Genomic DNA, 23,075 nt, shown 5'->3' on the forward strand with positions numbered 1-23,075 from the left:
ATCAGGGTCTTTTCAAATGAGTCAGCTCTTCTCATCAGGTGGCCAAACTATTAGAGTTTCAGCTTCAGCATCAGTCCTTTCAATGAATATTCAGGACTGATTTCCTTTAGGATGGACTGGTTGGATCTCCTTGCAGTGGACAAATATAAATCCAGTTATATATACTTTGGTTATATATTACTTTTAACACCACTTGAAGGAAATTGTTCATTGTAAAACTAAAGGACAGGCTCTAGTATCACAGTCTAGAAAGGAACTTCAGTAATAATCATCTAGTTCTATGATCGTAACAATCATAACAATCTTGAATAGCAGTCAGTATTATTCTTGACAATCTTTAGGCGTTTATATTACATATGCTCCTTCAGCCAGTTCTTGAGTTTTATCACCTGGTTGGTCAAAGGAGTTCTTTCTTATATTGAAATGCAGTGACTTCTATTGGCAGAGACATATGTAATTCATCTTTGTGCTTCTGCAATCTCCTATTGTGTTAGGCAATGAGGCAGTGGCCCACATTGTGTGTGTTTATTGTGTTTTATTTAGGCCAGTGTTTAAATAAATGCCTTGATTTTATCCCATTTCTTCTAAGTCTAGGTCTTTTTTTATTTTTGGTTGCGCTGGGTCTTCATTGCTGCATGGGAGCATCTCTAGTTTCGGAGAGCGAGCACTACTCGTTATCGTGGTGCACCAGCTTCTTACTGTAGTAGCTTCTCTTGTTGCAGAACACAGGCTTTAGGCACCTAGGCTTCAGTATCTGCAGCTTACAGGCGCTAGAATGCAGGCTCAGTAGTTGTGGCCCATGGGCTTATTTGCTTGGTGGCATGTGGAATCTTCCCAGACCAGGATTGAATCCTGCATTGGCAGGCAGATTCTTATCCACTGTATCACCAGGGAAGTCTGTGTCTAGGTCTTTTAGGGGAAAAAAAAGCGTAAAATCTGTCCTGATCATAAAGATAATAATCAAGTCAGCCCTTAGCCTTCTCCAAGATATAGCTGGAATTAATTTAACTTTTTCTCATAGAACCTAATTTCCTTTCCTAATTAATCATCCTTTCCATTTTCCTCTGGACCTGCTTTAGCCTTCACACATCCTTAAAAATTTGTCACCAGTTGGACACTCTATTCCAGTAAGAACCTCATTAATTTAAAATATATCAACTTGATTATTTCATGGCTTATGTACATTATTCATTTGTTACTCCATTTTTGTTAGGCTGCACAACCCTGTGACTGTTTCTGCCACATTGTAGACTATCGAAAAATATTTGTTGGATGACTGCATTTGCTAAAGATTTGGTCACATTAACAGACCTTTCTCTGTGAGAAAATAGTACCAGTCTGTGGTCCTGTCTGGTCTAATGTTGTATTGATGTTAGTGAAAACAGTTCTTTCTGCTTTTACACAAAGGGCAAAGGAAACTTCTAATTGATAGACAAGGCTGTCAGAATTACCCGCCTCTGACAGAAGTGCATTTCTACCAGGCCAGGCTTACCTACCTAATCCTGTCTTCATGATACCTTCTTAGCAAGAGATGCCTATGGTTGGATTCCTGGTAAGCCTATTACATAAAGCCTGTGGAATATGATCAGGTACATCAGAATTCTGGGCTTCTCAGGTGGCTCTACTGTTAAAGAACCTACATGCTGGAGATGTAAGAGGAGCAGTTTCCATCCCTGGGTCGGGAAGATCCCCTGGAGGAGGGCATGGCAGCCCACTCCAGTGTTGTTGCCTAGAGAATCCCATGGACAGAGGAGCCTGGCCAGCTATAGTCCATAGGGGTCTCAAAAAGTCAGACGTGTCTGAAGCGACTTAGCACGCACATCGAATTCTAATAGTGAATGCTGGACTTACTCTGATACCTTTGTGCCATATTATAATATCATGTTAACTTTTTTTTTAAACAAAGGTATTATTTAGATTTTTAAATTTCCTGAAAAGCAGGAATTGTGTTCCACTAACTTTGGGCCTTACACATGACATGCATATAGTAGGTACTGAAGTATTTATTGAACTAAAGGCTAAGGAATGATGTTTTCAACTTCTGATAGTTTTATGAAAGTGGCATATTTTAAATTTACTAATAATAGTGAACAATAAATATTTGCCCACTAATTTTTTAGGTGATATTTTTATGCTATTGATATAGCAATTTTGGAAAATTATTATTTTAGCATTCCTGGGTTCTCTTTACCTTATAGTCTGTCATTACACCAAATAGATTTTCAGTATTTTCCCAGTGTTATTTTACACTAGGAGCTGGTTGACCCATAGCAAGATCATGGACTGTTCCCAGGAAGTCACAGAATCTGTAGCCCAGTGCTCTGGGCAGCTGTTTGGAGAAGAGGCACTAAACTATGGGTGACCCAGCATTCTTTACCTTCGGCCTCCCCTTGGGCCCTTCCTCCTTTCAGATTTGATGTGATACTAAGGGGGAAACCAAAGCTACTGCAGAATCTGTATGATGAAAACTGAACTTATTTTTCTGTGGACGGTTGATATGAGTCACGGAAAACCCAGGGGAGTTCACAGGATGAAAAAGTTTAAGAAGTCATGAAATGACCTCAAGCTGATGCTCATTGAATTCCCTTGACAAAAGATCCTTAAATAATATAGAGCAGTTAGCTGTTTTTAAATGAGTACAGGGAAAACAGTTTTCCCAGGATGTTTCATTGGAGACCAAAAGGTCACTCACATTCTATGGTTACTAGTCATGTGCAAATCAATCTTTGGATTAAGTAAGGACTCAATCCAGGGAATCTGGAATTAGAAGGACTGGATTTGTCCTGGTAATTGATTAGTCTTATTGGTTGAAAACTAATTTTATCATCAAGGTTTAAAGTATGTCAAGTAAAACATTCAAATTTCTATTATCTTTAGCAGAAGTTCAGGATAATTCTGAACATCTACAATCTATTAACAGTTGGCAGCAGACTTGATTTGTATTTGTTGTATGCTTTTCCCTGTATTTTACATATCTCACAGAACAGCTTCACCCAGACTCGTGGTCTCCACCATCCTCATAGTTAGAGTTTTCTCCTGACTTAGTTTATGCCTATTCCTTGAGGAAATTATTAGTAGCCTCCTGCCTATCATTCTCAGAAATGTTTTATAAAGAATACTTATTTGAATTCTACACTGATGAGTCTTTTTTAGACACCTCAGTGTTGAAATAACATAGACATTTTACCCTCAATGTGCCTAATACTGAACCAATTGTATTCTCAGAACTCCTTTCTTTCCTGTATTCCTTACACTTGTAACACTCCCTATCTCCTGTGATCTCCATCTGCGTATTCTTTCTTCCTTGAAGTTCATGGCCCTCTACTCTTCTCTGAGTTGTTGCTCAGAACCTTTCTGAGTACTTCTCCCCATTCTTTGAAGATTCTGGGGGATCCTTGCTCATTGTCTCTTCCACATTAGTCCTACCATCTATCTGAATTACTTTAACATCCATGTATGTTGTTCTTATTGTTCAGTTGCTAAGTTGTATACTCATAGACTCTTTGTGATCTCATGGGCTGCAGCATGCCAGGCTCCCTTGTCTTTCAATCTCTCCCAGAGTTTGCTCAAATTCTTGTCCATTGAGTTGGTGATGTTATCTAACCATTTCATCCTCTACTGTCCGTTTCTCTTTTTGCCTTCAATCTTTCCCAGCGTCAGGATCTTTTCCAATGAGTTGGCTCTTTGCATCAGGTGGCCAAAGTATTGGAGCTTCAGCTTCAGCATCTGTCGTTCAATGAATATTCAGGGTTGGTTTCAAGATTGACTGGTTTGATCTCCTTGCAGTCCAAGGGACTCTCAAGAGTATTTTCCAGCACCAAAATTCAAAAGCATCAATTCTTCAGTGCTCAGCCTTCTTTATGGTCCAACTCTCACATCCATATATGACTACTGGAAAAACCATAGCTTTGATTATACATGTATATAACTGGCAAACACTGTTGGTTGCCTGTCCCAAACCATCAACTATTCCATCATCTTCCTAGAAAAATGAATTCTGCTTTTGTTCATGTGGAAGTATGCTTAGCTCCAGGAAAGAAATCATGATTAGTTTAACTAGTGATTCTCATTCCTGGTTACCTGTTAGGATCTTCTTGGGAGTAAAAGAAAAATGCCACTGCTAGGAACAGTTTCAGAGTTTCTCACATAATTGGTCTGAGACAGGGCACAGATGTTAATGTTTTAATTTGCTGTTTACTCTGCTGCTGCTGCTGCTGCTGCTAAGTCGCTTCAGTTGTGTCCGACTCTGTGCAACCGCATAGACAGCAGCCCACCAGGCTCCCCATCCCTGGGATTCTCCAGGCAAGAACACTGGAGTGGGTTGCCATTTCCTTCTCCAATGCATGAAAGTGAAGCCACTCAGTCGTGTCCGACTCTTAGCGACCCCATGGACTGTAGCCTACCAGGCTCCTCCATCCATGGAATTCTCCAGGCAAGAGTACAGGATTGGGTTGCCATTGCCTTCTCTGGTTTACTCTGCAGGTAATTCTAATACGCAACTGGGCAAGACAGCCATGGCTCCAAACCCATTTTCCATTGGTCCAAGGCTATGTACATAGCCAAATATGGGAATTTATGCTAATGTTTTCTGGAAAAGCTTTGCTTTCATGATTAAAAAAAAAGAATTCAATGAATTCAAAGTCTCCTTTGCCCTTTACTTTCCATCTTTTTTGGATACTGTCCTGTGAGGACACTTGTAGTTGTTTAGCCATCTGGACATGCTGAACTGGTAAGTCAATCTGCTGAGGATGGCAGAGTGGAAAAGGAAAAAGAACCTGGGTCTCTGATGTCATTGTTGAATCTATGAACCAACTAGAACCTGACAGACTCTAGACTTTAGGTTAGGAAAGCGATAAATATTCTTAGGTTAAAATCACTGTCTGTTAGTTCTTAAGTATTTTGCTGAAAGCATGCTTGTGATAGAGTGCCCCATCTAACCACCTAGACTAGGAGTCAAAAACTTTTTTCTGTAAAAGGCCAGATGGTAAAAATTTTAAGCATTGTGGGCCAGTAGTATCTGTTGTAACTACTCATTGCTGCTCTTGTAGCACAAAAGCAGCCACAGACAATATATGAACGAATGAATGTGGTTGTGTTACAATGAAAAGTACTTATATGAACAAGCAAACAACCAGATTTGAACTGTGAGCTACAGCTTGGGGACTCTAGCCCTAAATCGTCATTAAGAAATGAGAGGGTATCAACTTCTAGAGGGCTCACTTCATCTTTGATATTTTTCTGGCAAGATAAGATTAGCTCCCTTTTGTGGGGCAGTATAGGAAATAACTGCAGAATTTGTAACTGAGTTCAAGGAAGGCAAACAAAGTTGAATTATTAATAGCTGTATTCAGAATGAAAAAGAGCACCATTTGGAGGCAAGAATCTTAGAGAGGATTACCATGGAAGTTTTAGATGGTCACTAATAATTCTAGATGTTTTGTGTCATGGATATAAAGAGAAGGAGACATTACTTCCATCAACAAAACACTTATGGGACTTGTTGAAGCCTCAAAATCTATTCTGAGTCAGAATCTCAGCATTTGTTATATGGAGAAAGAAAAATTTGCTAGAGTATATAAATGATGGTGGGCTTCCCTGGTGGCTCAGGTGGTAAAGAAACTGTCTGCAATGTGGGAGACCTGGGTTTGATCCCTGGGTTGGGAAGATCCCCTGGAGGAGGGCATGGTAACCCACTCCAGTATTCTTGGCTGCAGAATCCCCATGGACAGAGGAGCCTGGTGGGCTAGAGTCCATTGGGTCGCACAGAGTTAGACATGACTGAGCGACTAAGCACATAAATGATAGTGAGATGCCAAAAATTGGTCTCTGTGCACTGGTACTGAGTCAAATCTCAGAAACAGAGTTTTAGGTGAAGTAGAAAAGAACAGCTTTGTTGCTTTGCAACAAATTTTATAGCAATGGTTCAAGGGTGGGGTTGCTGCTAAGGATCAGGGTATGTGCAAGACCTCCTTTAATCTGGCCTCAGGTGGTCTCTTGATGTGCTTCTCTGGAATGAAGAATGCTGACATCTTTATTGGATGTTTTAGTTCTACAAAGAGTGTAAAGATATTGTTTTGTGTATCACTTAAGGTGGAATCAGGACCCTGCCCCAAGGCTGCACTGTGGTTTCTTGGCTGGTCCTTGCTAGTCTCTATGTCCCCTCCTTTCCTTGATTAGCAACTATGAAAGGCTTCTGTGCTCAGGAGCCCCACAGGGTCCTGTTTGGTCTCAGGAGGACAAAAAGGTCTAGGTAGGATCCTGATTTATCAGGCTGGGCTTCTGTGGGTCCCTTAATGGATGAACAGGTTTTTTTGTCCTTTAGCAAATTAAAATGGGCTTCCCAGATGGTGCATCTGGGAATCCTCCTGCCAGTGCATGAAACACCGGAGACCCGTGTTTGATCCCTGGGTTGAGAGGATGCTCTGGAGGAGGAAATGGCAACCCACTCCAGTGATCTTGCCTGGGAAATTCCCTGGGCAGAGGAGCCTGGTGGGCTATAGTCCATGGGGTCTCAGAGAGTCCACAACTGAGCACACAGAACAGCAGATTAAAATAATGGGGCAGGTTTTGCCATGAAATCTATTCTTTCTTTGAAAGAGGCACAAGCTAGCTTTAAGTCATCAATTCACAACTGTTAGCTGTAAACAAATTATTTCATCCCTTTATGCCTCTATTTCCTTATCTGTAAGATGGAGATTAATGTAGAGCATACTCCGAGTGTTGTTGTAAGGCTTAAGTGAAGTCACATGATGAAGCCTTTAGCATGGTGGCTAGCAACTGTTTAATACATGTTAGCTATGATTTACGGAGAGGGCACCGGCGACCCACTCCAGTACTCTTGCCTGGAAAATCCCCTGGACAGAGGGGCCTGGTAGGCTGCAGTCCATGGGGTCGCTAAGAGTTGGACACAACTGAGCGACTTCACTTTCACTTTTCACTTTCATGCATTGGAGAAGGCAATGGCAACCCACTCCATTGTTCTTGCCTGGAGAATCCCAAGGACGGAGGAGCCTGGTGGCCTGCTGTCTATGGGGTCGCACAGAGTTGGACACGACTGGCGCGACTTAGCAGCAGCAGCTATGATTTAAACCATTATTGGTTTTAAGCCCTTTATATCTGCTACTGCATATCTCCCCCTGGATTGCCCCATAGGTACTTCAAACTCCTGGTGCTTGCCATCTCTCTCCTTCCCACCATATGCTCTTCATTTTTGCTAATTAGGAAAATGCCTTGGGCGTAGCATAAAGACATGTGGTGTGCTGTGTGATACTGCGTATTTGGGCTTGGATAGACTTAATTCACAGAATAAGCTGTGTGCTGTCTCGTTATCCAAAGAACCAAATAAAAACTGATCCCAACATATTAATTAAATTTGATATTGATAAAATGCAGACATTTTATCTGCATTAATATCTACCTATTGATAAAAATGCAAACATTTTTATCCTTTTGCAATTTGATAGTCCAGAATAATTCTGTTGCAAGTATTTTCAGATAGAAGGAATTACTCTTCCAGTCAGTGCAATCATGCTATTTATCAAAAGAAACTTTGGACAAGCAGAATGGACTTCAGAGCTGTGTCCTGAGCCATCTGGCCAACACTGAGCAAGAAACTTCTTTGTCCTTTAGAGATTGAACTTTTTCCCCAAGCACTAACAAAATTTGAATAAATGGAGTTGGAATTACTCAGCTTTGGTATGTGAAGAATAACTTTCTGTTTATGCACATGAAGGGACATTTTATAAAGAAAGGAAGCAAGTATAAGCTGTTTGCTCCCTGCCTCACTGACCTCTTCATTTTAACCTTGCTCTTTTTAGTTGGGGGATGTTTTTACTCTGTTTATTGATTTGTGTCCATGAATGCAAACCCTTGATGTAATTCATTCATTTATTCAATATTGACTGGATGCCAATGGTCCTATCACCATTTTAGGTGCTAGAATAGAAAGACATTTTTGCCCCAGTGGAGGCTGAGCCCTGGCCTTGAGATATGTTGAGGAGGAAGAAATTTTCATCCTAGGAATTGTCATGAGACAGATTAGCAGGAGAAAGTCAAGCAGAAGTTTAATATCATGTATACATGGGAAAGACCCAGAAACAAGAAGTAACTCACCAAAATGGCTGAAACCCTGAGCTTAAATACAGTCTTCAGCTAAAGACAAAAGAAGATATTGGGAGTAGTGGTTTGAGACTTTCAAAGGGGAGGAAGGCAATTCACATGTATATGAAAAGCCAATATTCGGTAAACAGATGTTTTCTGGGCCACATATGTAGACACATGAAACACAGAGATGAATTTTAGCAAACATATTTTGCTGGATTCCTCCCTATCACAACTAGTTCAAACTGTAGTGATCTGTGGTGACAGTTCCCTTCCTGGAACAGATCCTCTGTCTACATTCTTTTGGGCAGTTAGGGTGAAGGTGAAAAGAAAGACTTCCTGAGTCTTCAGCTTCTTAAAAATAATCAACCTAGGGACTTCCCTGGTGGTCCGTGGTTAAGAATCCGCCTTGCAATGCAAGGGACGCAGATTCAGTCCCTCGTCTGGGAACTAAGATCCCACATGCTGCAGAGCAACTAAGCCCATGCACCACGACTAATGCCCGAGGCAGCCGAGATGAATAAATAAAATAAGTAAATACTTTTTAAAAAATAATCAACCTAAATTAATCCTTGTGCCGAAGAGATGCATTTTAGGGTGGCACATTGTGCTCCCCTACTGGTATATGGGAGAACAGACCTGAGCTAAAGGCACTGGGGTGCAGCACAGTAATGAGGCAGGAAAAAAGTTATTCCAAAGGGAAAGCTTGATGTAGAGTCTACATTTCTTTTTCTTTTTTTGTTTTGCTTTCCAAAGCAAGTCACATATTTTTATTGAGTGCTCCCTAGTGCAAAGAACTAGCAATAGTGAAATATATTATGTAATTTAGTATGAGAGACTACGATGTGTGTGTGTGCACACATGCTCAATTACTCAGTCATGTCCAACTCTTTGCAAGCCCATGAACTCTAGCCCGCCAGGCTTCTCTGTCAGCGGGATTTCCCAGGCAAGAATACTGGAGTGGGTTGCCATTTCTTTCTCCAGGGGATCTTATCAGACCAGGGATGGAACCCTTATCTCCTGCATTGCTGGTCAGATTCTTTGCCACTAAGCCACCTGGGAAATGCATTTCCATGAAAATGCAGGGACAGTTTCCTTGCATGATACAGGGTGCTCGGGGCTGGTGCACTGGGATGACCCAGAGGGATGGGATGGGGAGGGAGGTGGGAAGGGGGTTCTGGAAGGGGAAAACATGTACACCCATGCCATGTCAATGTATGGCAAAACAAATACAATATTGTAAAGTTAAAAAATAGATAAATAAACTAATTTTAAAAAAAAGAAAATGCAGGGAAAGGGGAGAGTGGCTGATTCTTATTGATGTATGACAGAAAACTGCAAAATTCTGTAAAGCAATTATCCTTCAATTAAAAAAATAAATAAAGTGGCAAAAAAGAGAAGGGAGGGGAAATTCTATTGAGGATCTGTAAGAGTGTATTCTGGAAGGCATTCTTCTTTCCAGCTCTGGAAATACAAACATGTCATACATAGATGTGGGTATTGTTTCAATAGGACTAGAATCTACATTTCTTAAAGTGTCAAGAATGCCATAAAACAAATACCAGTTTTTCTATCATGCTTCTAACACTTTTCACTATAGCATTGAAATATTCAGAGCACCTATTTGACTCAGAAGCTATTATGCAGTCTTTTCTGAATGAAGGCAGTAATGATTCCTTATAATACAGTTTGTTATATGAAATTAGTAAATTCTTAGACCTCAAAACATACTATGTACCATAAAATCATGATATAATTAATCTACATTTTGAGGTTAGCTCAGTTCCCCTCAATTATCATTATAAAAAGGTTTCACCTTGAAGAAAGAGCAGCTTAATTTGTAAAACAGTCTATATGCTGCCTAACTTAAACAAAGACAGAAAAGCAAGAGGATGGAACGTGGCTTTGATGAAACACTGGCACAGAATACAAAGCAGCAGTGAGTCCTAAAGATAATTGCATTTCATTCTAATAATTACAGGTGATATTAACTGTTTTAGGAAAGAATAACAGGAATGAATCAAGCCTGTCTCAGGCTAGCATTTTAATGTGAGTTTTTAAGCATTTTTAATTCTAAGTTAAGGAACACAAAATGTGGTATTTTGGGTTTTCGGCATGAATGCCTATGTTTATGGATACTATTTCTATATGTAACATGCATATATTTATAGTATAACCGTTTTCCTTTTCAAACACTTTATTAAACCACCTTCCTTCCCTTACATTAATCCTTAGGCTTCCAGATCTCCTGATCCGGTACCCTAGCTAGTCAATGTCTTTCTCAGGAATTTTAGAAACGGGAACAAAGACCATTCTCCCTCTCTCATTCTGAATCTCTGAAGCTGTAAGATGTGTACTGAGAGAGTGTTGGCATCCATGTTTCTTATCATGTAGAAGCTGAAACATGAGCCCAGAGGAAAGGAAGACAGACAAGAGTCCTTGGTTCCAGTTGTCCTCAGGTTCTCTGCCAGATTTCTGTTCTTGAATTGTGTAAGACACCCTGCAATCCTGATTTCCTCTCTTTGGTTCAACTAGTTTGAGTTTCTATCATGTGCAGCTGAGCAATTTCTGACTATTGTAATCCTCACTGCTACCCTGTATGAACCCTTCAATGACTTAAGGCTCTTCACTCTTCCTAAACTGTGTTTATGCTTCTTCCTTCACCCCTCTGCACAGAGACCGTCACCAGTCTCTCCTTTTATGGAGGTTCAATCCTTACTAGCATGCAGCTCAAGTTCCACTTGCCGTATAGATCTTTTCCCAGTTACCTGGGCATCCATTGTGTTATCGGCACTTTTTTCTCAGTAAATGCTCACTGATATTTTTCCTCAAACTGGATTTTAAACTCCTTGAGACCTGAGACAATATAACCTACCTTTGTGTCTCTCCAGTGCCTTAAACATTATATGTGCTTGATTTTGATAAAAATGATGTTGCCAACTGTTTTTTTATAGTTCTATGATAATTTTGAAAATATAATTTAAATGGAAAATGAACTTAAATATAATGAACTCATGTTTGCTGAGTATAATTATTTTACTATTAGGTTAAATTAAATAGCAATAGTTCTTATAGTGATGAGTTTATGTAAAGATACTATTGTATGATGTACGCACACACTGTTTAGCAAGGAGGATGTGTTTTGGGAAACAGGACTGCTGGCAATGTCATATAAGGTTGTTGTAGCACAGCTGTCAACACTATGAGTTTCTAGCATTTTATGTTGACAATACTTTTTCCATTTTCTTAAAATGACTTGAAGTCAAGACTGCTTCTGGGCCTGTTTTCTTTTACGTTTTTTTCAACAATGACAGATCAATTATCCCAAACCACAGAGATGTTTATATTTCCATTCTTAATGTCTCTGTATTTTCACCAATCCCTGAATTGTCTGCCTAGCTTCATCCTATGTTTCCACATCTATTTCTTTGAGGGTAACATCTGCTGCCTTACAACTTGTATAAATACAACATCCAACATGATACTTTCCTTGCTGTCTTTGGGGAAGTCCAACTCTATCACTTTCAAACATTTTGTGAGCCAGTAAGAGTAAAAATCTTGACCAGACCCAAAATAATTGGTGGAAATAAAGACTGCGGAAAGAGGAAGCCATGCAGAACGTACTAGCTATAGGAAAGCAAGCAACAGACTCAGGTAAGGGTTTTTTTTAGAATGTCAGTTGTTTAGCCGCTAAATCATGTCGGTCCAACTCTTGGGACCCCATGGACTGTAACCCACCAGACTCCTCTGTCCATAAGACTTCCCAGGCAAGAATGCTGGAGTGGGTTGCCATTTCCTTCTCCAAGAGCTCTTTCCCACCCAGGAATTGAACCTATGTCTTCTGCATTGCTGAAGTGAATTCTTTTACCACTGAGCCACCAGGGAAGTATGTCAGTATGTGTCTCAATTCTTGTGGGCTTAGAGCCTGTGTAGATAATACTCAGAGCATGGGGAAAATGTTCAGTGATAGAGAACTGAAACAGAGTGTGTGCATATATTGATATATGTGCATGTGATCTGGGAAAGTATTTCAGAAACAATTTGCTTTATCACAAATTAAGTGCGGATAAATAGCATTAAACCTGGTAACTTGAATAGAAAAAAGGAGAAATTAAAATAAATATACACTCAATAACTTACAAGTTTGCCTTTTTTGTTAAACGAAAATGGAAGATTCAAAACTCAGGAGGTTGCTTTAAGCTTATGCAAAGAAATGAAAGATGTTCAACATCACGAATCATCAGAGAAATGCAAATAAACCATTACAATGAGATACTATCTCACACCTATAAGAATGGCTATCATCCAAAAGACCACAGATGAAAATGCTAGCAAGAATGTGGAGAAAAGGCAACCCTGGTACACTGTTGGTGGGGATGTAAATTGGTGTAACCACTATGGGAAACAGTATGGAAGTTTCTCAAAGAACTAAAAGTGGAACTACCATGAGATCCAGCAGCTCAACTCCTGGATATAGATCCGAAGAAAACAAAAACACTGCCGTGAAAAGATAAGTGCAGTGCAGTGTTCATAGCAGCGTTATGTACAATTGCCAAGATATGGAAGCAACCTAGGTGTCTATCAAAAGATAAAGTGATAAGAAGATTGGTCTTTTTACACACACACACACACACACACACACACACACACACACACACTCACGGGTATTACTCAGCTGAAAAAACCTTTCAAAAACACAAATGGACCTGGAGGATACTGTGCTTAGTGAAATAAGTCAGAGGAAGACAAATACTGTGTGTTATCACTTGTATGTGGAATCTAAAAAACAAATGAGTATAACAAAGCAGAAATAAACTTATAGATAAGAGAACCAACTAGTGGTTGCCAGTGGGGACAGAGACAGTGGGAAGGAATAAGATAGGTGTTGAAGATTAACATGTACAAATTTCCAAAATGAATGGTGAAAGTGTTAGCCGCTCAGTCGTGTCCAACTCTTTGCGAACCTGTGGACTGTGGCCCACCAGGTTCCTTGGTCCATGGGATTCTCCAAGCAAGAATACTGGAGTGGTTTGCCATTCCCTTCTCCAGGGGATCTTCCTGACCCAGGGATAGAACCTGGGTCTTCTGCATTGCAGGCTGATTCTTTACCATCTAAGCCACCAAGAAAGTGACTTACAAACTTCTATGTATAAAATAAATAAGCTGGCTGCCATCACCAGTCTAGACCAGGTCCTGGCCCCAGCAACCCACTCCAGGTCTCACAGCATCCTGGACTGTCCCAGGAGTGAATAAATAGCTGTAAGAATATATTGTATGGCACAAGAAATATAGCCAATATTTTATAATAACTTGAAGTGAAATATAATGTATAAAAATTTAAAAGCATTGTGTTGTACACTGGGGCATATACACTGCGTGTTGCTCTGTGTGCACTCTCATTGCTGGGATGGTACAGGTTGCTGTGAGACCTGGAGTGGGCAGCTGAGACTAGGACCTGGTCTAGATTGGTGGTGACAGGCAGCAGTGCAGCCTTGGGAAGGCTGTAGTACTGGAGACTGGGCTGAGACCCTGGCTTGGCTGCTTGTCTTAGGAGCCCATCTCTAGGGCTTTAGCATAAGTATTAATCCTCTGGATGGAATGCTGATATAGGAACTGCCAGCACTTAGGTACATTTTGCTAATACTTAACAAAGTAAAACTGTACACATGCACCTTGCAATAAAGCATAATAGGGAATTACTATCATTTTTTCGAAGAGTTTAGAATCCATGGGTTTAAAAGCTGCTACAACATTGCAGACAGCTACAGGCTTAGAAATACAAATTAACTTGAATGATTGCCCCAGTGGATGGAAAAGAACATTGTTTTCATATGCAGCATCAGATGAACCAATTACTAATAAGGATGACAAGTCTAAGATTGAGTTTTCCTTCTAACTGAAAATATGATAGGGTCTATAAGCAAGTATTCTGAATTATTTGCAAATTCATAACCACTTTTGGTTTCCTGTACAACCTCCATTTCCGGAACTCTTACAGGAAATACTTAAATGCCATTGCACTAATTTATGTTTATAATTAAACTCAGATGCATAAAACTGATTTACATGAAGAATTAAATCTTTTTTTTTTAAACTGGGTTTGCCTTTTTGAAAAATATATCTTTTAAAAATGTATTTATTTAGGTCCGGCAGAGAGCGCGGCCAGAAACGGCCGTGGCCTTCTACCCTGGGGCCCTCCAGGCCCTCCGGCCTCTGCTCGGTAGGTGAACCGGAGCCCCGGGACAGTGGGACAGTCTCGGGTGTGTTCTGCAGAGCGGTCGCCAAGGCCGCCAGTTGGCAAGGCCCAGGACCGGAAGCAGCTGCGAACCTCCCCTCTCCCACCCCCACCACCGCGACCTAATCGCGGCGGCCCCTCCGAGCCAGGATCCTGCTCTCCGCTGGGTCTCTTCACCCTGCGCGGCAGAGCCTGGGCTCAGGCGAAGCCTCCTCCCGGCCACTGAGAACGTGGCGCCTTGGGGCGTCAGGCGTGGCAGGACTAGAAGAATGGCGGCCGCTCCAACTCCTCGGGGGCCGGGAAGGATTGTGACGCCAGCTTGTCCACCCTTAGGCCCTGGGGCCGCGCGCGTCCTGGTTGGATGAGACCTCACCTCGTCCGCACAAGGAGGGACAAAGGCCTTAACGGGCCCGGAAGGGGAGCGGAGCCGCAGCCGATGACAAGTGGAAAGTTAGCGGGCCATCGGACGGTGACCGTCGTTCTACCAAGACCTGGATGTCAGAAGATAGAAATGGTAGAAATAACGTACCCCTGTGGCCAACAGAAAGTGCCCATCGCCCAACGGGAAGATTTACCGGCTGCTGAGAGAAGGCCTGTGTATACAATATGAAAAAGCTGCTCTCAACTCCCCCCGCCACCCCAACCTTTCAAAAGAAAACTTTCGCTGCATCTAGGCCTCCTAGATGTAAAGAGGTTGCCGACGTATGATAATTTAGAAAAATCACATGTCTTGTAAATACCCATTTGTTTTAAAAAAAACTATAGAAAAGAAATGTCTTCTGGAAATGACTTTTCGAAATGGAGTTGTTTGATTACCTCTAGAAGCAACATCCGGAATCACCAAAGTCCCCGTTTATTCAGTGGGTTGGAGGACATGGAATGGAAGACCTTGAGGAGGGAGAATAGAAAGTTCTATTCCAGACTGGTCATACTTAGAAGACATTTTCATATAACCATTGTTTGGTGTGTGCATTTCATTCCTCATTACTGTATATATAGTTGACAATAAGTACTTTTTTGAAATATCTTTCTAGATGTTCTGACGTGCCTGATATATGTTAAAAGTCGAGGTAGTAAAAAGACATCGTGTAAATACCTTTTTGTTAAAATTCATATGAAATGTTGGGGGGGGGTGGGGATTGGCCAGACCACGTGTTTTGTGCACTGGTTGGAGGTGCGAGGTGGTGGGGGAGAGGAGAGGGAAGTGCAGACCTCTGTGCCAGTGTGTTTATAATGAGGTGAGATTAACCGTTGTCTTTTCTGTTAGTGCATTTTGTTTCACTTTGCTACGTATATAATGGACAAATGAATCCTAATTTACAACATCTAGTCTTTCTAGATGTTAAAGAGGTTGCCAGCGTATGACAAAAATAGGGTTAGTAAACAATACATTTTGTACATTTTGTGTTAAAAGTTTCTAGGAAAGATTGTCTTCTGAAAGTTTGAGCATTATAGCTCCCTGGGTATGGTGGAGAGGGGAGAGAAGGCAAGGGTCTTAGGCTAGAATACTCATATTTTAAAGACAATTTCAGATTATAACCATTTCATTGTGGGAGTTTATTCAACACTGCTTTGTATATAGTGGACAAATTAAGTCCTTATTTGAAACATCTAGTCCACCTAGATGTTTAGAAGGGCCCCACCTATGTTAAATGTAGGGGTAGTGAAATGTCACTTCATAAATATCTTTTTGCCCAAATTCATAGGAAGTACTGTCTTTGGGAATGTTAAATGTTAAACCAGTTCTGTGAGCAGTATACTGTTGTCTTCACTTGTTCAGTGGTTTGAAGGAGGTGGGAAGGTAACAATTACAAAAGGTAATATGCAAGTTGTGTGTACCTGGACATTTTCAGATGAAACCATTTTTTGTATGTTATGTGCATTTTGTTTTGGTGTGTATCTAGTGTATATCATGGACAAATGAGTCCTAATTTCATGACCTCTAGTCTCTAGATGTTAAAGAGGCTTCCAGTGTATGACAAAGTAGTAAAATTAGCACATTTTGTACACTTTGTGTTGAAATTCATGTTGTTTTGTGTAAATGATTGTTGATATGAATTTATTCAAACACCTCTAAGCATTACACATGCCTGTACTTGTCCACTGGATTGGTGGTGGAGAGAAGGAAGTGAGGGAGGGAATGGTTCAGGCCAAAATGGTCATATTTAGAAGATAACTTCAAATTATTTTTTTCTTACAGTGTGTTTATTTATTTTGGCTGTTCTGGGTCTTTGTTGCTGCTCAGGCTTTTCTCTAGTTGTGGCGCTCAGGCTTGTCATTGCAGTGGCTACTTTTGTTGTGGAGCACAGGCCCTAGAGCTCACATGGGCTCAGCAGCTGTGACTCCCGGGCTCTGGAGCACAGGCTCGATAGTTGTGGCGCATGGGCTTAGTTACTCCGTGGTGTGTTGGATCATCTCGGACCAGGGACTGAACCTTCGTCTCCTCCTCTGGCAGTTGGATTCTTTGCCACTGAGCCACCGGGGAAGCCCGGAAATTAAATCTTTTAAAGATTTTCTTCTGCAAGAACCGTTGGCTCTAGATATACTAACCTTTACATTTCAAAATAATTTTTTTATCCCAATTTTGACACAGTCTATGAAATACTCTTAATAGCTCTAATAACAGTTATGTGAGCTGAGAGATCCTTCTCACAATTAAATATTGAAAAAGGTGATTTGTCATCTTTTATTTGCCAGGAACACTTTATGTGACTTTAAATTGTATCAGTTGAAAATAAAGTATTCTGATGACCTGATAAATAAGTTTGCAGAAAAATGATCCAGCAAATCTTGTAATCAATCAAGATATTACATTAATAAAATAGTATTATATTATAAAATTATGTACCAAAATATTATTTTTGTACAATTTGTAAGTTAATGTTGTTACTCACCTGTTACTATATCCTTATTATGTTTATAAATGATTAGATATTTTTAAAGGAAATAGCTTTATAGTTTAGTAACTTTACACTTTCTTCTTTCTTTTTGAACAAGGGACCCTGCATCTTTATTTTGCACTGGGTTCCACAAATTTTGGAGCTAACCTTGCTCCCCAGAGTGGTTACTCCTCCAGTTCAGTACACTCAACCTCTCCTGCCTTTAGGACAATCCTTGCTTTGAACACAAAGGATTGAAGATGCTTTGGCTTCACTCCCTAAGAGTCAGTATTAGGTCACCTTGTTTGTTAGTCTTTCTTTGATGACAACTTCTGCTTTCTTTTGAACATTGTCTCCTCTATACCTCAGTACACATACCTGCATTTTTCTGCTCTTTTATCTAGCCTCACTCCTAACCACTTTCCTATCACTGCCCCTCCAGGACAAAAGAAAGAAAATTGAGACATAGTCAGGTGTTGTTATGAAGTTACTTATAGCAAATGTGGCAGTTTAGAGAGACTCAACTTTGAAGTAGAACCATCTGGTTGAGTGGAGCAGGTTCTGAAAAGGCAGATTATTTTGCTGTAGAAATCTCAGAATTACTTGGCTTTGTCCCCAAATATATGATTCCTAGTTGTTTCCCATAGCGTTATTCCTGTTTTTCATCATAATAGACTTTTGAGCTGGGCATATGGCTGCCCAAAATAAAGACTACATTTTCCAGCTTCCTTTGCAACTACGTGTCTCTCTGGTACCAGGTTTGATCAATGGGATGTATGCTTTTAGCAGCACCAGGTAAATTTAGCAGGACTAGATAACTGGTGCATACTTCTTGCCCCTTCGTCTAGGATTCTGCTTGAAAAGTGAGTGTGACTTCTGGAAATCTAACTTAGCAGGAGGATGAAGGGATAATAAGCAGAAAGCTAGACTGTTCTGCCATCAGCCCATAAAAGCAAGTTTTTGTGATTTAGAAAAAACCATCCATTCTGTAAGTCCTTTATTGCCAGATGCAGGGAAACTGTCATAATAAATTCACAAATCTGTTTTGAATATTATGTGAATGGTATCCTAGAGTTGTGCAGTGTGCATTTTGCATGACAAAACACAACAGCTTGGTCAAGAAGGAACCTGGATCCCTGAGGACCACACAGAAAAAAGTTACAGTATCTGCCCTAATACACCTACAGGTGACTTTTATGTGTGAGAGAAATAAGCTCTCTTGTTTACGCTACTGTTATTTTTGAGTGTCTGGTATTTGAAGCTGAATTTAATCCTGGTATGATGGCCTATGTATGTTGCTTGTCATTTTTTCATGTGCTGTGGCACAGTTGCTTCTCAAATCTTAGTGTTGATATAAATCACCTGGATATCCTATTGGAGTGCAGGTTCTGATCCAGTGGGTGTGGGGTGAGGTATTTCTAACAATTTCCATACAGATCACCATTTAAATAGCAGATATTTTTGAAACTACATTTACTGCTGTCTCTTTGTGGGTGAGGGAGACATGTTTTAACCAGTCGTTGTTGTTAAAATGTAGATTATCAACAAATTTTCTCAGGCCTGATGAGAAAAATACCACGTAGTCCATTGCTTCATTTCCATTTAGAATCCTTGGGAGAATATTTCTCAATGTGTAATTGTAATCTGTTGACCTTCTGTATTAAAAAAAATTTTTTAAAAATACACCTTTATAGGGTAAGTGGAATTTGTCAGAACAGTCATACTCATCTCAAGGCAGCTATTGAATGAGAACACCTGAGGATGAGGTCTTGGGATCCGTATTTTTTAACTAGCTATACGGGTGATTTTGAAGCATTCTAAATTTGAGAGCTATCAGCTCAAGAGAAAGGAAAAGCAGGCAAATGAAGCTATAAGAGATCTGTCCAGCAAGACTTCTAGATGTATTTACTGCCTTGAAGAAATGCCAGGAAGTAGAGGGAATAGAAACTAAATGCAAACTAGAGGCCAGGAAGTCCCTTGGAGCCAGAGAGAATGAGCATGTCTATGGATTGTTGATACAAAACCAGCACAGGTAAATTCCGAAGGAATGTTGGCCAAATGCTTATCACTGATGTTGAGAACTATAATATCAGACCAAAACCATCATTTTGACATTGATGTCAGGAGACCCATGTGTGCCGACAGATAGGTTTATTTTACTTGATATCTTGGAAACACAAAAAAACCTAAAACAAAAATAAATCTAGAACTGCAAATTTTAATTCCAAGGAACAGATTTATTCTACAGTTTGTTGTTGGACTTTAAGTTATTATGGTTGAAAAACTACTCCTGAAGAATGCCTAACAAATCTACATTGTACACAGTTTAGGAAAGAGATTTTGAGGATCAGGTTTAGGAAGAGGAAACATTTTGAAGTTTTTACAAAACATAAAATGGAAAGAGAATTTTCTCTGTAATTCTATTAGGCTTTGTTCCTAATGAATGTGGAAGTGCAATTCATCTCTAGTAAAACTTTAATGAGAGACAGCAGGAGTTTTGCTTCATGCTTTTTCAGTATGGAGCAACTTTCCTTCACTAATCCCCACTCTGTCCAATCCACCACCAACTTTACCCAATGACCCCCTAGTGAATGAGGTAGATATTTTGAACTGTCTCATTCATTCCAGTCACTTCTCCAGAATGTGAATCCAACCTACAGCATGTATAAAACTGGTCCAGTCTGGTAATAGAGACATTATTCCTTCCCATGGGTATTTTCACTGTTAGGAAGAAGATCCAAATTTATCTTCTCATATATTTTACCCACTGTATGTCAGACTTCTGAGGGCTGCTTCTACATGACACCCCTTTAAATATTTAAAGAGAACAATCAATCTACCTTCTTTCTTCAGGCTAAATATCACCAGTACCTTTGCATTTAGGTTGTAGAGAACAGAGGAACATTTATCTCCTTTATATAGCTACTGTATGTCTATTAATACAACTCAAGGTCATATTAGTTTCTTTTTGGAGGGAAAGTCACATGTTGACGTATATTACGTTTGCAGTTGAGTAAAATATTTATGCCTTTTCTACAAATGGTTCTGTAATATCACTGTCTCACTGTCTTGTACTTTTGCAGTTTGGTTTTTGAATTGGTTGAATTTCACCTTTGTTCCATCCAGCATTCTGGCCTTCTAGCTTTTTGCCTCTTATTTCTGCCATTCACTGTATTTGCTTCCCTTCTCAGCACCATGGTCTGTAGATGTGATGAACAAGAGTTCCATATTTTTAAACATGTCATTGGACAAGCAACATTCTGTGTTCTACCATTGGAAATCTCTTTTTAAGGTTAGTAATCATCCATTAATTAGTCTCTGATGTCACTCTTCTAGTTATAGATTCTCCTAAATGTCCTAATATCTGGTTCACATTTCTCTAACTTGACTACAAAAATCTTAGGGGAAACTTTATTAAATTCCTTTATTCTATCTGGATGTATTTTCTGTCTATAACATTTCCCCAAGTCATTCCTTTAAGTCCATCAAAATGTTTTTTCTAAATAACAATGAATTTTTTAAAAATTGACTTGTTTTACATCAAAATCCTTACTTTTCCACCAGGATGGAGGAGTGGTTGATGGTGGTGTGCAGATTGTGAAGGGCCCTGTGACTCTTGCTAAATTGTTATGGCTGTTTTGGACACAGCAGGGGACTTCTGGTGTTGAGCAAAGGAGGAGCATAATTATGGAGCTGGCCAAAAAACCCGAATGAACCTTTTGGTCAACTCAGTACATCTAAGTATGATGTATGGGGCTGGTGGCTGCCCAAACCCTGAGAGAAGCTGGGTAACCAAGGATCTGAAGGAATGAAACTGCATGTGTAGTGTCCATAAAACATCAGGAGGGAATGCTGAAGCCCAGGCCGTCAGTTTTTTGTTAGGACATGTTTTCCTAACTAAAGTGATGGTACTGAAACATTGAGGAAGCTCCTTGACTATCAGAGTAGAGGCAAGTCTTCATTCTTATATTAAGTCAAAATCTCACTCCTTGCAACTGCCTCATTTATTTTACTGCTCTCATTGTGAGCAACTTTGAAAGTTCATCTATCCCCCTTTCTGTGTAAAAACTTCTTAAATATTTTTAAATAGTTTTCATGTTTTATTCAGGCTGAACATTTCCAATTTCTGTACTAGAAATGTTGACTTAATGTTATCAGAAATAAGGGAGTAATTCTCTTCTGCAATAGAGTTTATTCAAAAAAGCGTGAATTCAATTTTCATATTTTATTTTCATCTTATTTTTTGAGACACTAGATTTCAATATATTAACAAATTTCCCCCGAAAGGATCATTTTTAAAATTTAAAAAAAACCCAACAAATTAAAAAAATGTGAATATCTCCCTAAATTTCCCTTCTTCTGAACAAAGATTTTCATGAAACAAAATCTCCATTAATTAAACCAGTGGAAAATGAAAAAATTATGATTATGTTACTAAAACAAACTTTTGTCTGCTTGCTCACCTCACAGCAGAACTAGTCTACTGACACCAGGTTGTGATGGAGGAAATTAGAGGTTTTTTGCAGGAACCAAGCAAGGAGTACAGGTGGCTCACACTTAAAGGACCAAAACTTCTCAAAGGTTTTCAGAAAGGATTTTTAAAGACAACATTTGGGGTGAGGGTTGCAAGGAGGCAGGACTTTCTTCTGATTGGTTGGTGGTAGCCTAACAGAGTGGTGTTTCAGGGATCTTAATCAGCCTTCTATTCCAGCCAGTCTGGGATCTATGTGCTTGTGTTCAGCCTCTAGTCACCATCCTCTCCCTGGGTGGAGGTCTTGGTTCTTGCAGAAGGATTAAAAGATATGCATCAAATTATTACATATATCCTTTGAGGAGGAACTAGTGTCATTAATTTTCTTGCTTAACTGCTTTTCCTTTGTTTGTGCATTCCCTCACTTACCCAATTAGTAGTTACTTGAGTCGGCTTTTTGGAACTCTGGGAAGGCCTCAAAGACTGAAGCCTTGTTCTACAAATGACAGACGGGGGACACAGAGGAACTTTTGTACTTGGGAGCGCCCCACAGGGTCCTGCTTGGTTTCAGTTTCCCTATTTCTTTGATAGTCCTCAATCCTGAGGGAAACGGGGCAAGACAAAGGAGAATAAATCGTAAACTTGGCAAGGGAACTTGGCTTTAAGGTGACTCAGTTTCAATTAATTATAATTGTTTTTGCATCAAAATGTATTTTGTTTCAGCCTTAGTTTTCTGACATAGAACATTAGAAGGAAACTGTGTGCATACTCAGTAACTCAGTTGTGTCTGACTCTTTGCGAGCCTTTGGACGGTAGCCTGCCAGACTCCTCTGTCCATGACATTTTCCAGGCAAGAATACTGGAGTGGGCTGCCATTTCCTTCTCCAGGGGATCTTCCCAACACAGGGATCAAACCCGTGTCTCCTGCATCTCCTGCATTGGCAGGTGGATTCTTTACCACTGAGCCACCTGGGAAGCCTTTTCAATACACAGATTCTGCTATTGTCCCATTTACCACAATGGAAGTAACTAAAAATCTGCAAAGATGGGCACAATAAAGGACAGAAATGGTATGGACCTAACAGAAGCAGAAGATATTAAGAAGAGGTGGCAAGAATGTAAGAAGAACTATACAAAAGAGATCTTCATAACCCAGATAACCATGATGGTGTGACCACTCACCTAGAACCAGATATCCTGAAATGTGAAGTCATGTGGGCCTTAGGAAGTATCACTATGAACAAAGCTAGTGGAGGTGATGGAATTTCAGTTGAGCTATTTCAAATCCTAAAAGATGATGCTGTGAAAGTGCTGCACTCAAAATGCCAGCAATTTGGAAAACTAAGCAGTGGCCACAGGACTGGAAAAGGTCAGTTTTCTTTCCAATACC

At 40.0% G+C, this 23,075-nt stretch overlaps 1 protein-coding gene and 1 long non-coding RNA gene across 2 annotated transcripts in view; both read left to right on the forward strand.

The window, feature by feature from the left end:
- The window catches only part of LOC145513800 (uncharacterized), a 331,143-nt gene that overhangs the window by 131,816 nt on the left and 176,252 nt on the right, over window positions 1-23,075 (forward strand). The window lies entirely within an intron of this gene.
- Window positions 14,699-21,317, forward strand: LOC145512129 (uncharacterized). The gene is made up of 3 exons (XR_014058317.1): window positions 14,699-15,298; window positions 20,406-20,506; window positions 20,779-21,317. It is a non-coding gene; the product is annotated as an uncharacterized LOC145512129 (long non-coding RNA).

Source organism: Giraffa tippelskirchi, chromosome 7 (assembly GCF_054371585.1).
Source record: "Giraffa tippelskirchi isolate mGirTip1 chromosome 7, T2T-mGirTip1v1.2.pri, whole genome shotgun sequence".
Classification (NCBI taxonomy): Eukaryota; Metazoa; Chordata; class Mammalia; order Artiodactyla; family Giraffidae; genus Giraffa; species Giraffa tippelskirchi.